This window comes from Hetaerina americana, unplaced genomic scaffold, assembly GCF_022747635.1.
Source record: "Hetaerina americana unplaced genomic scaffold, ioHetAmer1.1.p SCAF_18, whole genome shotgun sequence".
Classification (NCBI taxonomy): Eukaryota; Metazoa; Arthropoda; class Insecta; order Odonata; family Calopterygidae; genus Hetaerina; species Hetaerina americana.
Window position 1 is genome coordinate 9,014,730 of NW_027286741.1, and position 15,946 is coordinate 9,030,675.

Consider the following 15,946-nt stretch of genomic DNA (forward strand, 5'->3'; position numbering starts at 1 on the left):
GGTCACTAATACTTAACGAGAGTGCGCCCCCAGCTGCTCCTGCCGATCCCCCGCATCCCCCTCCCTTTGGAGGAAAATTTCAGAGGGAGCAAATGCCCACAACGGAAGAAAGGGATCCGAAAAAAGAAGGGGACAGATGACACTGAGCTAGCGAGTTCGAATATCGAACATCGATCTAGCAGGAGAACCTACCAGCTCGCCTTTGTTCACGACTACCCTTATCTCCGTGACCCGGTAAAAAGAGGGCGGCTCGCCCTTCGTCCTTCCTTTCCCCGGTCACACCCCCGACGCCCTCTACCAGCAAATCTGGCATCGCAGGCTTCCAACCCCCCCCCCCCCCCGAGAACCACCAAAATTCCAGATAATCCATCGTCCTTCTCCATTGAGGACAGCCAAGGTGTCGACGATCTTCCCAGGGCTCCTCTACAGTCACACCAAATTGGCTTATCACCCCTGATTTCTCCCATCCGCAACCCTCCGCCCAACCCTGAGGTCAACTTTCCCGGGACGGGCCCCAGCTGTACTCGCACGAAGAAGGCCCCGCGTTGAACGCTGCCAAATTACTCGCTCTTCGTGGAGACCACGGCTGGCTCGTCCTCTTCAAAAGAAGCTGGAGGGGGGAAGATGCAGCGACATCTCGAGACCTCACTTGTCCACTCATCGGATGGAGCCTCTCGAGAAGCGGCGAACCACCCCCTCGCCTAGATTTGAGCTGCAACCGGAGAGGCGTAAGCCACGAACAGAACTCTGATAAGTGATATCCGGTGCCCATAGTTGTCCTATCCTTTCACCGGTGAATATTATTTCGCTGAATATTGCCCGTGTTTTTAGTGCCTTAAAAACTGCAGCCCTTCAATGATTTCTCCGCAATCTCAGGGCTTATGTAACCCTCCTTCAAGAGGTAAAGAAGGACATATTCTGGAATGCGAGCACCTTTCAGGCTATCGGCAATTTCGCCGACCGACATTCAGGCACCACCACCCTAGTCCAATATGGCATTCCGTTCTCTCATGTTCGCCACCACGCATCGCGCTGAATAACGTTAGTTATCGTGAATGACATCCACATCACAAATTTTAACGCTCCCTCCGGAGAGCGCGAGGCCAGACCGCGAAACTTATTTTATTGAACATCTCCTCCCCTACCTGTATTCTTTATCAGGGAAGGCAATCTTGGGCGGTGATTTCAAGTCCATTAACTACTGAGAGGATAGTACCTTGAACAGAGATAGGGTGACATACTATCCAAGCTGGGCACTCTCACAGATGCTTGACACCATTGGAGCGATTGGAAAAGTGCGTTCATGCTACGCTGATCCCGCCCCTTCACGCGATCAGGGCTTAACTCTCGGACGTGGATTGATTACCTCTTCCTCTCGGCATCACTAAATAATGATATCCAGACAGTGGACACCCGTCCGGTGTCCATATTTGATCACTGCGCGCTGATCATGAGAGTTACGTGCCCGGATACAACCTTGTCCGTGCGCGCCTACCGCTGTGGCACCGTGCGGCGTATGTATCCCCGCGTGCTGGAAGACGCGACTCGCCACAACTCCCCGGGTATGCGAACTGATCACGGCAGTCCGTCTCGATGCAGCCCTCGCTCTGTGGTGGGATGACGATTTCAAACCTTTCGTTGTCCCCTACATCAAAAACCAAACATTTGAGTGGTAGAGAGACAAAAAATTACTCCATCTCCATCTCCCGCCAGGCGCTGGAAGAGATCCTGCGCAAGGATATTGCGCCGCAGGGTTTCCACGCCCAAGTGTCGTCCCTAAAATAAAATTATACTTAGCCACGATCTCCAAAAATACGCTCCCCAAAAGTGGCGAAAAGAACTGGACACAGATATAGTAGGCCCCCTAACGCTATCCGAGCTTCGACGCTGGATAAAAACCAACTCCGGCTCCACCACAGACAGATTCCGTCTCAGAGAATCTGCCGCCAGGGACACCGACCTCCTTAGGGAAGCGGCTCGGCACTTTCAAAACATTTCGAACAGGTATCCTCCGTGGAGCGAGGGAGACACACCTTCTCCCTCCCTTCTCCCTCCCTTCTCCCTCACTTCTCCCTACGCTATCCTTAGTTCAAAAAGAAGGTTTAGGTCGAGAAATAAGTTCAGACGAACTGGAATGCGTCTCCTTCATGTTCCCAAAGGGCAAAGCACCCTGCTTGAACTGCCTCTCCTTTAAGTTTTATTTCAGGTACTGAGATGTTTTAAAACATATTTTAATCCTCCTTTTTAATTGCATTTTAATTAGTGGCTTACTGACTGCAAATCAGCGGAGAACCGTGATAACCTTTATATCAAAGATGACGCGCCCGAAGTCGTTCAACGAATTCCGCCTAATCGGCGTTTTAAATACCAATAATAAAATATTCCGCACGTTGTGCGCTATAGAATGACGGCTGTTTCCGACATCGTTCTCTCTCCATCCCATAACGCCGTTTTGAAAACTCGAAACATCTTGATACCGCATTTCTAATTTGCGACGCTTTTTTTTCTTCATCCTCGCATGGCTATCATTTTCTATCAGTGCCAGCTATCGATCTTGAGAAAGCATTTGACCTGGTTCAAATTGAATGGATTCTAACCGTGCTCAAGATGATGGCTTTCCCCGAGTACTTCATTTGTGCCGTTTCAACGATGTACACCGGAACATGCTCTATAATTAGAATAAAGAATACCATTTCACCGCCCTTTCCCGTCGGTAACTCCGTTCAGCAAGGCTGCCCACTGTCAATGCTGCTGTTCGCCTTGGCCTCAGACCCCATACTCAGACGACTGCAGAGCAGTGGAATCGGGGTACGCCATTACGGCGCCGTCTGCCTGGGCGTCGCATACGGTGACGACATAACCCTTTTCATTGACGCCCCTTCCCACATTGCTCCCGCCCACGAAATCTTATCGCCATACGAGCATGGCGGTTTCTTTCCCAAAAACAACCGAAACCCAAAATTCTACTACTTAGGGACAACCGGCCCCCGACCTCCATCGGTTGATCAGAAGCACATCAATCAAAATGTTGGGGTTCTGGTGGGAGAAGGAGTTGGTGCCCACGATTGAGCGAAAGTGAGGAATTGTCGACCAGCACATAAAATGGAGGTTTGGAAAATTTACACTCACCTCCATACCGATCGTGACCCGCGGCCGCCTCCTCAACCAGATTGTCTTCCCGAGACTTTAGTAGATATTCCCTTACCTGCCAAATATAATGCATATTCTAATAGAGCGACCCACCAAATGTTTTGGAACGGCTACGTGAAGAGTGTCCCGCACCAGCTCTATGGTACAATTGATCTTGGTGGTCTCAATTTAACAGATACCGATGTAAAGGCAAAGGAGGTCTACGCGAAGCCCAGCCTACGAATCCTTGGGGGGGGGGGGGGGGCGGTAAACGCGTGGCGAAAGGCAATCCTTAAGGGTGCGTGGCAGGAACTCCCGCGCGTGTAAACCACCGGTGGACATTAGAAGAGACGAAACGGGTCGCCTCTCTCCTGCGAGATGCAGAAACAAGCAAGGTCAAGACATTAGAGCGCTTACCGAGTAGTTACAAAATACACCAAAATGGACATTTTCTAGAAAAAACTGGGCGACCAGCAGGGGGAACGATTAGGCAAGTAATTGAATGTTCGACGTAATCGCGGACACGGCCATGCCCATTTGTGCGTCATGCGGCCTAATAGACAACGTCGGGGATCTGATTCTTGGCTGCAACCATAAACTCCGGGAAGGGAAAATGGGAAGCCCTTAAAAATATATATAATGCCTGGGACGTGTTGAATGGTGGTGACATTACACACGTAATTCTTATCACCCTGAGCTTTCGGCTCTTTTCGAGCTTCAAATCCTTCATAATGACAATCCTAATGAGGGAATTAATTCAATTAAAAACTGCGAATAAACGTTCTATAAAAGGTATGCAAGCATTGGGAGAACGGCTGTGGCTGCCCCCGGTGTCGGACACACTTCGCTAGAGGTTGAAATGCTCTTTTGCCGAATGGTTATGCTTCCAAACAATCAATAATTATTACAATAAATAATGTTCCGTTGCCAATACAAATATTATTACTATATCTTGTGTATCCTGCCTTGATTTGTAACTATCCACAGTATTACCCATGGTCATAATTGTATATGCATGTATGTATATGTATATTTACGTTTATGTGCATGTATGGGTATGCATGAGTACGTATGTTTATGTATACATATAATTATAAAAGAAATAAATACCCTGTAAGTTAACTTCATGTATAAGTTAACACCAGCTGTGTAAAATCCGGGACCGATAGCAATTAAATCGAACCATAGCTCAAGTGGTTAGAGCACCGGCTCGACATGTACACACACACACACACACATATATATATATATATATATACACACACACATATATATATATATATATATATATATATATATATATATATATATATATATATATATATATGTATATATATATACATAACTATATATATATATATATATATATATATATATATATTTATTTATTTATTTATATTTATTTATATATATATATATATATATAAATGAGGAGAGGGACAGAACTCCTGAGTTCTGTCCCTCTCCTCATTGATAAAGGTGGCAACGACCACCGAAAATTCGAAAAATAGTGAGTCTCTTTTTTTGTGTGTTTCTGTGTTTTTGTCTGTGTCCACTAGTGCTAAGTGTTATATATTATATATATATATATATATATATATATATATATATATATGATATCATCGACGTAACATGGAAGAGTTGAATAATAAATTGGACAGCAACAAACAATAGAGGAAAACATAAAAACATCACTCACTCGTTATTTCTTGATCATTTCAACGGAATTCTGCTCCATCTTCATCGGAAGATATAGAAGTAAATCTTCTGATTTATAATTATATCTTCCGATGAAGGGGGGCCGGAATCCCGTCCAAATGATCAAGAAATAACGAGTGAGTGATCTTTTTATGTGTTTCTATGTTGTTGTTGTCCAATTTATAATATCTTCATATAATATATATAAATATAAATGTATATATACATATTTATTTATAATGTTTTTATTTGCATGCACATGTGCATATAAGCATTCATAAACATTGAATAAAAAATCATGACAACGATTGTACAAAATATAAAAATTGGAATTATATTGATGTGAATGCTGCAAGATTACGTTAAAATAATCTGGAGTCATTTCACTAGCCACGGAATCCTTTCATCCTTTAATAACTGGGTTGAACAACAAAATTTTGACGACAATTATGGCATGAAAGGCTAAAACCTATGATTTTAGAATCTTTTTTGCAACGTACATAACTCGGTTATGCCATATTTACCGGAAGCATAAATCCTGTTTTTAATAAAATAATTTTGTCATATCCTAAAAGGGACTATTCTTCCGAGAATCTCCGATGCGTTTTCTCCCCATCTAGGCGACTTTCTCTCGCTGCTCTGAGAGGCTGGAGGAGGTTATCGCGGCAACTCCCGACCACTGGGGAGAGAGAGGTCATCGAGGCGGGGGTGGTAAGCTGGACTTTCCCTTCCGCAGCAGAAAGCGGGTAAAAGAGGCAGTTTGGTGGGGAGAGGCAGGTGGTGGGCGGGTGGTAAAGCTGTCCCCTAGAGGGAAGGAAGCGCAGGCAACTTGGGGGACTTTCATGCGGTAATAGGTATTCGAGATCCCGGCATCGAAAACGAGGTAAGGAAGGATATTGTCGTCCGTTGTCACTCGGGCTCGCACACATTGGCCGTCAGCACTTTTTCTCTTAGCCCCGAAGAGGGTCACACATCTTCCTCCGGGAATAAAGGGCGGGGCGGACGGAGAGGACGGGTAAAAATAAAAATGCACGCGCATGAAAATCTGGCGGCGCCGGGGAGCGGGCTGGGGGCGGAGGGTGTGTGGGGGAGAGGGAGCAGTTTGGGGGCAGAGTTGTACGAGGAATAAGAGCGCGCATGCGCGGGCGGGAGGGGGGATGGGTGGTTTGGAGGGCAGTAGTAGTAGTAGGCGTAGTAGTAGCGTCGTCGGTAGTAGCAGACGTGGCCGCGCGGAGGGGGGCGGGAAGGAGAGAGGGGAGAGGAGAGGTCGAAGCGCGAAAGTGAGGTCGGGGAAGAGATCCGTTGGGGAGGTTTTTGAATGGGATTGAGGGGGAGAATGCGCCGCCGCGTCGGAGGGGGAGGAAGGTGGTTCGGGAGAGGGGGCTCGAGGGGCGACGTCCTCAGAAGGGGGAGCGAGGGGAAGTGGGGGGCGATGCGATTGAGTTCACGGCCGCGTGGGGAATATCTCTCGCGGGTAAGGCGAGGGGGCGAAGGACTGGGAAAGCGAGAGAGAGAGAGGGGACTTCCCATCCTTTTTCGGTTGTCGGTCATTTGCATCTTAATTCCTTTTTATTCGAGTTCAATGCCTTTGGCACGCTCTCAAATGGTTGCTTATGGCCCAGGAGGGTGGAAGGGAAGACGTGGGGATAAAGATTGGTGGAGAGACACGGAGATAAGTTGCTCCGGGAGGGGAGGGGAGGATAGAGTAAGGATTTGAACATCAGAGGATTTTCGGTGAGGGCTTGTGTTCTCTTGGAGGAGGGTTTCTGAGCGAGCGGCGCGGGGGGCGATGCTTTTTTGGGACTACAACGTTCAGGGTGTGGAGGGCGTGGTGTTCTACGCTCTAAAAATTCGTACTGGCGTGAAGGCGCAGCTCAGAATACCGTGGAGACCAGCATCTAAATATTTGTCGAGTGTTTTCAGTCATTACTCCTCAAATGTGGTGATACGAAACCCAAAACTACTTTTTGAGTAACATTTATATTTTCTTCAATTTCATATCTCTAAAATGTACCTCATCCTGCAGTGTACAAAGCTAATGATGTGAAATTAAATCAATTACTTGGAAGAAACATTCGGAATGCTCGTGGAAACAATATAAAACTTAAGACTTCTGCTTAAAGTTCGGGTATTTTATGTAATTTCGAGGTGGGTTATAATCATGGAGTTTTAAGATACTATAAACAGTGATATTACAATAAAAATTCGGCAAAATTAAACGATATAATTTTACAAACAGATCGCGATCAATCGTCAACCGTGGAATTCACATATTTTTACGCGAATTCCACCAGGCGGTCGCATTGATAACCAACTCTTATTTACTTGTTTATTGGATTCTACATGAATTCCCTACCGAAAAAGCCACTAAATCTTCAACTATCTCAGTGGGTTTGCGCAATCACAACATCTTAATTCTTAGCTAGGAGCCATGATCAATTATGAGCAATTTCTATGATTGACCAAGTGCTAGAAGAACCAAATATGATTCTCTATAATCAACAGAGATAAAGAATTTTAAACCAGATTTCATCATATCGTGGTTTGATAATTCAACAAAATGAACAGTGGTATTCAAAATATATATTTTTAATGACGAATCCCATCAAATTTGTTTAGCAAAATCTGAAATTCACTATTTGTAGGAGTGTATTTCTTCTACAGATCTGTTATATCATTCAATGAAATAGCATAGGAAAGAATTTATCATCAAATACCAAAAACACCCAAGTATAAACAAAATCAAAATAAGTTATGGAGTCTAATCAAGTAATATTTTCTACCAAATATAGAGGAACGGGCTCTTGGAAGACATAATCAAAACGATAAATAATGCATTATTGCCAGGGGAATAACTGTCGTGCACTGCATGGGTGAAATAAACCAGCCCATGGTGGCAGGATTAAAAGTGATACCAATTAATATTTTTTAAATATCATTCTAGTGATTTTTACGAACGTAAATTTTGAAAATAATATATATTTATAAACTCAAGAAAAATTATCAGAATTCAATCAGTCAATTATTTTTAATTAAATTATCGAATAACAAAACAAAAATCAATCCTACTCCTTCGGGCTTCATATCGTGCCACTTTTGAATATTCAAATTAAAACACAAAGTTGTTATTTTCCACAGGTTTTCAAACGAAAACTTCAGTGGAGAAGTACTAATATATTTACATTTTAATATGGACCACAACGGTTGATAGCAGGAGAAGTAGTTTTCACCGAATCATCCTGGCGTAACAGATGAGGGCGACAACTATTTCCGTCCCATTCCTCTCAAAACACAGTTATTTTTTATGCTCAGTGAGAGCTACTCAAATGAGACTCGCGTCTTTCATTGTAGCGGGAGGGTGCGACGCCGACGAGGACAATCCAGGGCCGCTTACCTTTAAACACCATTCCCCCGGAGGACAGCACAAACACATAAGGAAGAGTTGGAATACGCTCTAGTGAGAGCGACTTGCCAACTGCGGAAAACGGATAGCGCGGAAGCACTTAACAATGGAATAAGACAAAAGAAAGAGGATGAAAAAAAGAAGCGAGGCAGAGGGAGGAAACTAGGACATGCATAATAAATGAAGGTAGAGAGGGAGGCAGCAGCAATTTCAAATTTACCGGAGGAAAATGATTGAAAGGGAAAACTCGAACCAATTCCGGCTAACAATCTTAAAAACTGCGACGAAAAGAAGGGCTTCATGGGAGATGGGTGAGGAGTAGAGAAGGAGAGGCTGCTGAGTGGGGAGCGAAATAATTCGGGCGAAGGAGGAGAAGGGGAGAAAGAGAGAATGGGTGGGTAAAATGTCCTTCGGTGATTCTCAACCGTTCTCGGAAAAAGGGAGACAATAGGGGCGGGTGGGATATTGTGGAAAGGGGGGAATAAAAGAGTGGGTGCGGGGGGGGGGGTGTTTCGAGGACGAAACAGAAGAAAGCGGGGGCGGTCGCGCCTTTTTCGGCTTACGCAAAGTGGGGCGGGGAGGGTGGGTGGGTTGCGAGGGATGGGATTGAGGGGCGGCAGATATGTCAGGGGGGTGAAAGGAGGGAGAGGAGGCTTCGTCGTCGGCTCCCTCTCCCCTGAGGCGTGAAAAAGATTTCAAACTTCGAGAGACACTTTAGAAGCAGCCCAAACGCCCCTCTTCCCCCAACCCCATACACCCCCACGATCCCACGACAAAGCACACCATGCACCACCTTACCTCCTCCCAAGTACTTTGCCCACTTTCATTCACCCTCCCCTTTCACCTCCCTCCCTCACCATACGCCTCATTCCCGCACCCACATCCCATTTAGGTGGGACGTGCTTGCGTGTTGAAATCTTCATAAAATTCTTCGGTTACCAGTCAACGGTCCGTATCGTTCATTGATGGAGTAATTTTGGTGATTAGAACTCTTTTCGAGTGGAGTAAAAGTAATTCTCAGGTATTCGGAGCAGCATTTTCTTTGGTCAGTCACGCAATACTCATTTGCCTGATCTACATGGTTACTTTCCAGAGAGATATTATTGAATGACGTGAAATTCGGCCATTTTCTCACAAGCACACCTGTGCCTTTGGCATTATGACAGGAAAATTCAGCTGTCTCACTTACCGATTCGTGTTTTTAGACCTTAACGACTGTGCAGAAATTCTAATTTCCGAAACCACTTCCAAACTGTAGAAGGCTTTCAAGGAAGATTTTTTAACTTTCATCATTTGAGATCTTCTTTGGTCACTGTTCAACATGTGAGTATGAACACTTAAATAGGAATTTGATATTTTTAAAATTGATGTGATCTCTCTAGTTAATAATTGCTACTTTATTTCAAAAATTAACAAAAAAATAAATGAAACTTCACGAACCGAGCACAGAAACTGGAAAGCAGAAGATATGAACACGTGATCGTAATGGAAAAATTCAATTTTGTGAAAAGGGGGAAATAATGAAGATAACAATATACGTACTGATGACAAATCCTTCCTTAAACTGATCATTTCTATTAATGAAGGTAAATTACTTTTAAAGGCTTTTAATTTTCTGTCTACTTTAGTCATCACTGTGAGTAATGAATCGTTTCTTATCTGAAAATCAAATGATGAATCTATTAATTGCCGTAAAAGTAATTATGTTCATTTATTGGTAATGGATTGTCGGAAATTGTTCAAAGTAACACTTACTTCCTGAACAAATACTTCCTGTAATAATGAGCGACATGAAAATTCTTTTCTTTCCTCCTGCAGGAGTAAAACTAAAAAAACCTGGAAAATTTTTAAAATTATATTGACAAGGCCGATTATATTACTCCGAAAAAGGATAAAAGGTACATGATAACAGAAGTTCTGTCCGAAGTTTTTTTTAATATCTTTGAAATAAATACGTTTTCTATTGTAATTTGAAACGTTGGAGATTACATAACGGCATAATTACGCAGAAATAGAGGAAGACAAGAATGAGATGAGAAAAAGCAAAATCATACCATTTTTGGAAAGACTTTTACTCCAAGGGAATTGACTTTTAAAATTTCGAAGAACTGCAGTCATCAGGTGACAAAGTAATATGTACGCATAAGTAACCAAATTTCATGGAAGCTATAATATAAAATTAAGATAATTTTCATATTTTCCTCGTGAAAAATAAATAACGGGTTATAAAACTAGCAAAAACCATATCGGAAATAGCAGCAACCCTACATCTAATTCTTAATAAAAGATAAACAATGACATTAGACTTCCTCTTATGTGACACACTTGAGTAAGGTTATACGCATTAAATACGATTTAGTTGGGAATGGTAATGTGTGGCCGGCATTATAAGGAAGGGTTTCGGAATTATTCCATGGAAAAAAGGGTGATAACAAAGAAGAGTATTTTTTTCACATCTTACACGAGCGGAAACCGAAAGATGGAAAGAAAGAACAGAATAGCGATAGCGAAAGTGGTTGGATAGGGAGCCATGGGAAATTGGACGATTTGAAACACCGGAAAACGCTCTCTCTCTCTCCACTCAAGCACCCCGTTCCCTCTATCTCCAAAACCTACCACCCACCACACCCTACCCTCCCACCCTCCCACGATCTCCCCCAGAAAGCATTCCGCCCACCTTCAATTTCTTCCCTCTTCACCCCAACACTCCAACTAACATCCTCTTACCTCCTCACCCCAACGCCGAAGAAAAAAGAAGGGGAGAAAAGCGTCCCTTTAGCTGGTGCACTTCCGATTGGAACATGCAAATCGAGTGGTTGAGATAAGAATGCTCAGCGTTTGGTTCGCTAATTTGGAAAGAGGAGGGAGAAGGGGCGTGGGAGGAGAGCAAAGGAGGGAGAGGAGGCGAAGGGAAAAAATAGGGAGGGAGGGAAAGAAGCGGGGGCCGGGAGGAATAAGATAAAGATGGGAAAGAAATGGAACGTGGGGAGGGAGAGGATGCCGGGATCTTCTATTTATTTTTTTCCTCCTCCTGTTTGGATTCATTAGGGAAGGCTCGGCTTTTATGAAATCGTTCGGTCTCCAGAGTGTCTTTGGGCCCGTGCGTTCGGCGCCTCTATATGCATGGGAAGAGTGCCCCAAACAATCGACTTTTATATGACTGGGCCGATTAGCATTAATGTGGTTTTCAGCTATTCCAGGGGACAAATGAGGGGATAGCAGCTTCTCCTTTTAATATGAAAATACTGTAATTTGTTTGTTGTAATCACTTTTACACAATAGGATTTAAGGTTTCTGAAATCAGTTGATATGAAACTGTAGTAATCTTCAATTAATAATAAAAATCACAATATCTATCACTAGTATAGTTTTAATCTCTAAACTCTTAAAACTCGAAATTTCAGCCAAAGTTTGTAATAGACTATGTTGATGAAGAAAAAGAAGAGCTATATGACGATATGGTTGGATTAATAAAAAAAGTCATGGCAGAACATGGCATAAATTTGCATGAAGACCGAATGGACAAGAAGAAAACAAGGGAGAAAAACAAGGATAGTCTAGGTATAAATAGTCTAGGGAGGCGGGACGGTAGAGGAAAATGACCATTGGAGATCTACAACTACATAACCCTCCGCAAGCCAAGGCAATGGCCTTTAGGGGGGGTGCCAAACCGTAAAACAGAACAAAACCACATGCAAAATCAATATATCCATGCGAACCTGTTCCCTCAGTGGTGCATACATGCATGCAAAAACCCTTTCTAATTTACACGTTTGCTAATACATATACTATCAACTAGCAAACAATTGCACCTTATAATGTAGTAAAGATCTAAGGACAGTTTAAATCAGGTGATGAAGGAAACACCCCTTTGACGACAATTTGAATTTAGAATATAAAAGATGAAAATTAAGAGTTTATTTAATATATTCTATTCACTTTTCAACTTTAAATGTGTGTTACATCCTAGCAAAATGGTAAAAGTAATTGGAGTAAATGTTTAATCAACTGGAATACTGTGATGATGCATGCGCTTTGCTAATTAATACTGAGGCATTTGCGAAGTTGGTTATAGGCAAAAAGGAAATGCAAAATGATAAAAAGGAATTGACTGTGATCCACATTAATGAATCCGGCAACTGCAATTTTATTCATTTAGTTGATAAGTTTATTAAGGTGATTTAACTCAGGCAGGTTTCCGTGCCATTAATAAGTCAACAGACTTTCCGCATCAGCTAATCGGGTGAGTATTATGTAAAAACATGAAACTATTGAGGGTTATTTGAAAACATAGAATATTATGAAGTGTAATTTATCTTTCAGGGAGAGTTCAAGAAATAAAAAATCGAAGGAGCGACAGTAGATGATCAGCTTGCTTTTGAACTAAAGGTTTAAGCTGGAAATCCACTCTAAATTTACAAAGCAACAGATGTAGTTACCCATATGAATGTAGTATTTATGTATTAATATATATATAATATATATATATATATAAATATATATATATATATATATATATATATATATATATGCTTTCGTAGATGTAACACGGAAGTGCCGAATAGTACAATACCCAGTAACACAATATAGAAACACAAAAAAATAACACTCACACGTATTTTCTTGATATTTCAACGGAAACAATCCGTCTTCCCTGAAGATATAGAAGTAATGACTGCTGGAATTGTTGAGGTGAGGGGTGCGAGAGAAAGGGAAGGGGGCCAGGTGAAGGGGAGAACGGGAGGCGAAGGAGGGGTGAAAGGAATGGTTGGGGAGAGGAGAGGTAGAGGGAAGGGGTGGAATTGACACAAAATCGGAAAATAAAACAACATGCTCACCGCAACTATTGCAACATACGAGACTCATGTTTCAACCTACAAAGTATTGATAAAGAACACGCAAGTGAAAACAAAGGCCACGTACACCAAAACTTATTCGGAAAAACACAGTGTCCACCCCCCAATATGCTTTGCTTCCACAAAGTAACAATTTTAGGCCACTCCCATCAGTGAACGACATTGAGGCCCGGATGCTGATAGGCCATACAGCTGTAAATGAATGTCATTTCAAGAGTTTTTAATTCTATAGGGTAATCGGATGTGGGAAGGGACGCTAGGACGGAAATATTGTAACACTGGTTGAAAGGGGTATTATGATGGGAAGCTTGTTTAGGGATGGGGAGACCCGCGGACGGGGAGGAGGGATTGCACGAGGCGCGGTGGTTATTAATCCTAATGTTAAGTGGTGTGGAACATTGGCCTATGTAAAAGGACGGGCAGAGTTTACAGGTAAGGAGATAAACAACATTCTTGGAAGTGCAAGAGGAATAGGGGAAGGGCGGGAAAGAGTTGAATGGTGGAATGGACTGGGGTGGAGTGGTGAAAATAGGGCAGGTTTTGCATCTTGCTCGATGACATGGAGTGGGTATGGCTATGGGGGTGTGAGGGGATTTTGAGAGTGGTCTGGTGGATTTGAGGATATCTGCTAGGTTGGCGGGACGTTTGAAGGAGACAGAGGGGCAATTGGGAAGAAGGTTGGAGGAAGTGTTGTGATTTTTGAGGATGGGGAATAGGTCTTTGAGGATGAATTTGAGAGACTGAATGCCTGGGAAGTAGGTAGTACAGATTGAGAGAGGCTGGGAGTCTGTGGTTGAGGCAGGCTTGGGGGTGTAGGAATGTTTAAGTATTTTTTTATGGAGGAGAGAATCAGGGTATCCTCGTTGGAGGAGGGAGTGGTGAAGGTTGTTAAGGTATTTGTTAAGGGATTCGGGATGGTTGCAAAAGCGGTGACCGCGGATAGAGAGAGAGTAAGGGAGGGAGCGCTTGGTATGGGAGGGGTGACCACTGCTGTAATGAAGGTATTGCTGCTTATTAGTAGGTTTGGTGTGAACAGAGGTAAGGAATTTGTTGTTACTGAGGGAAATATTAACATCGAGGAAGGTAATCTGAGAGGATGAAATGGTCGAGGTGAAAGACAGAGATGAGGAATCATTGAGTTGGGAAATGAAGGAATTGAGGGAATCTATGCTTTGTGGCCATAGTAGAAAGATGTCGTCAATGTATCGGAGCCACAGGAGGGGTTGCAGAGGATAGTTTGAAAGGAAGTTCTCTTCCAGGACACCGATCTTATATATACTATATATACATATATATATATATATATATATATATATATATATATATATATATATATATATATATATATATATAAGACCATAAACACAGTAATCAACCCGAAGGACGATTTAGTAGGTGATGGTAGAGTTCATCCAGTACTAAGCCCTACGGCGTGTGAAAATTCACACATCAGGGTAGGGGGGCCAGTTCCTTTCTCTGTGCCGGTTATGGTTTCCCAGGAAGATCTGGTGCCCGAAAAATCACTCAAGCTTGGGTGGAGCTGAAGGTGCCCCGAGTGCCTCGCCCGGGAATGGAACCCAGGACCCTCCGGTCGGCAGTCCAACGCTCTACCCACTGGACTACCATATATATATATATATACACATTCAAATACGAAATCCCGCCAAACGGCGAATAAATACTCATATATACAGAAACATATATAAGGAAAAGGGATAGGAACACGTATAAAGGACGAACCCAATAGAGGTGGGGAAGGCGGAATCGAACGGATCACAAGAGTAAAAATATCTCCTCAACCGGGACTCGAACACCGGATCTTTCCACTTACCGGGCGGATGCTCTTAACCAGTTGAGCTATCGAGGATATGTAATTTACTCTGAGATCCGTGGGTCTTATATGTCGCCAAGCGCCCCGATTCTTTAGCCAAGAGATGGCGTCAGGGGGCTGTTTCACCCACCAAAGGAGAAATAGACAATACACAAGAGGAAAGGGGAGTGGTTAGAATTCATACAACATCATACAGGAAAAGAACAGTGCGTTTCGTGGCACGCATAGCCAGAAGAAAGAGATGAGCCACATTGGCCAAATACACATTCAAATACGAAATCCCGCCAAACGGCGAATAAATACTGATATATACAGAAACATATATAAGGAAAAGGGATAGGAACACGTATAAAGGACGAACACAATAGAGGTGGGGAAGGCGGAATCGAACGGATCACAAGAGTAAAAATATCTCCTCAATCGGGACTCGAACACCGGATCTTTCCACTTGCCGGGCGGATGCTCTTAACCACTTGAGCTATCGAGGATATGTAATTTACCCTGAGATCCGTGGGTCTTATATGGGTGAAACAGCCCCCTGACGCCATCTCTTGGCTAAAGAATCGGGGCGCTTGGCGACATATAAGACCCACGGATCTCAGGGTAAATTACATATCCTCGATAGCTCAAGTGGTTAAGAGCATCCGCCCGGCAAGTGGAAAGATCCGGTGTTCGAGTCCCGGTTGAGGAGATATTTTTACTCTTGTGATCCGTTCGATTCCGCCTTCCCCACCTCTATTGTGTTCGTCCTTTATACGTGTTCCTATCCCTTTTCCTTATATATGTTTCTGTATATATGAGTATATATATATATATATATATATATATATATATATATATATATGCATATATATATATCTATATATATATATATATGTATATAACCACGATATGATTTCATGAGAATATTGATTCCAAGGAATAAAAACCATGATTAAAACTTTTCAAATAGAGGATATATTAAATTTTAGAGTAAAAGAAATAGGAAACAGGAGTATTAAATTTCATACAAAATCAAAGGAATTGAAT

General features: G+C 42.8%; 1 non-coding gene across 1 annotated transcript; it reads right to left on the bottom strand.

The window, feature by feature from the left end:
• Positions 1 to 14,877: 14,877 nt before the first annotated feature.
• Positions 14,878 to 14,953, bottom strand: TRNAT-GGU (transfer RNA threonine (anticodon GGU)). Its single transcript has one exon. It is a non-coding gene; the product is annotated as a tRNA-Thr (tRNA).
• Positions 14,954 to 15,946: the final 993 nt, after the last annotated feature.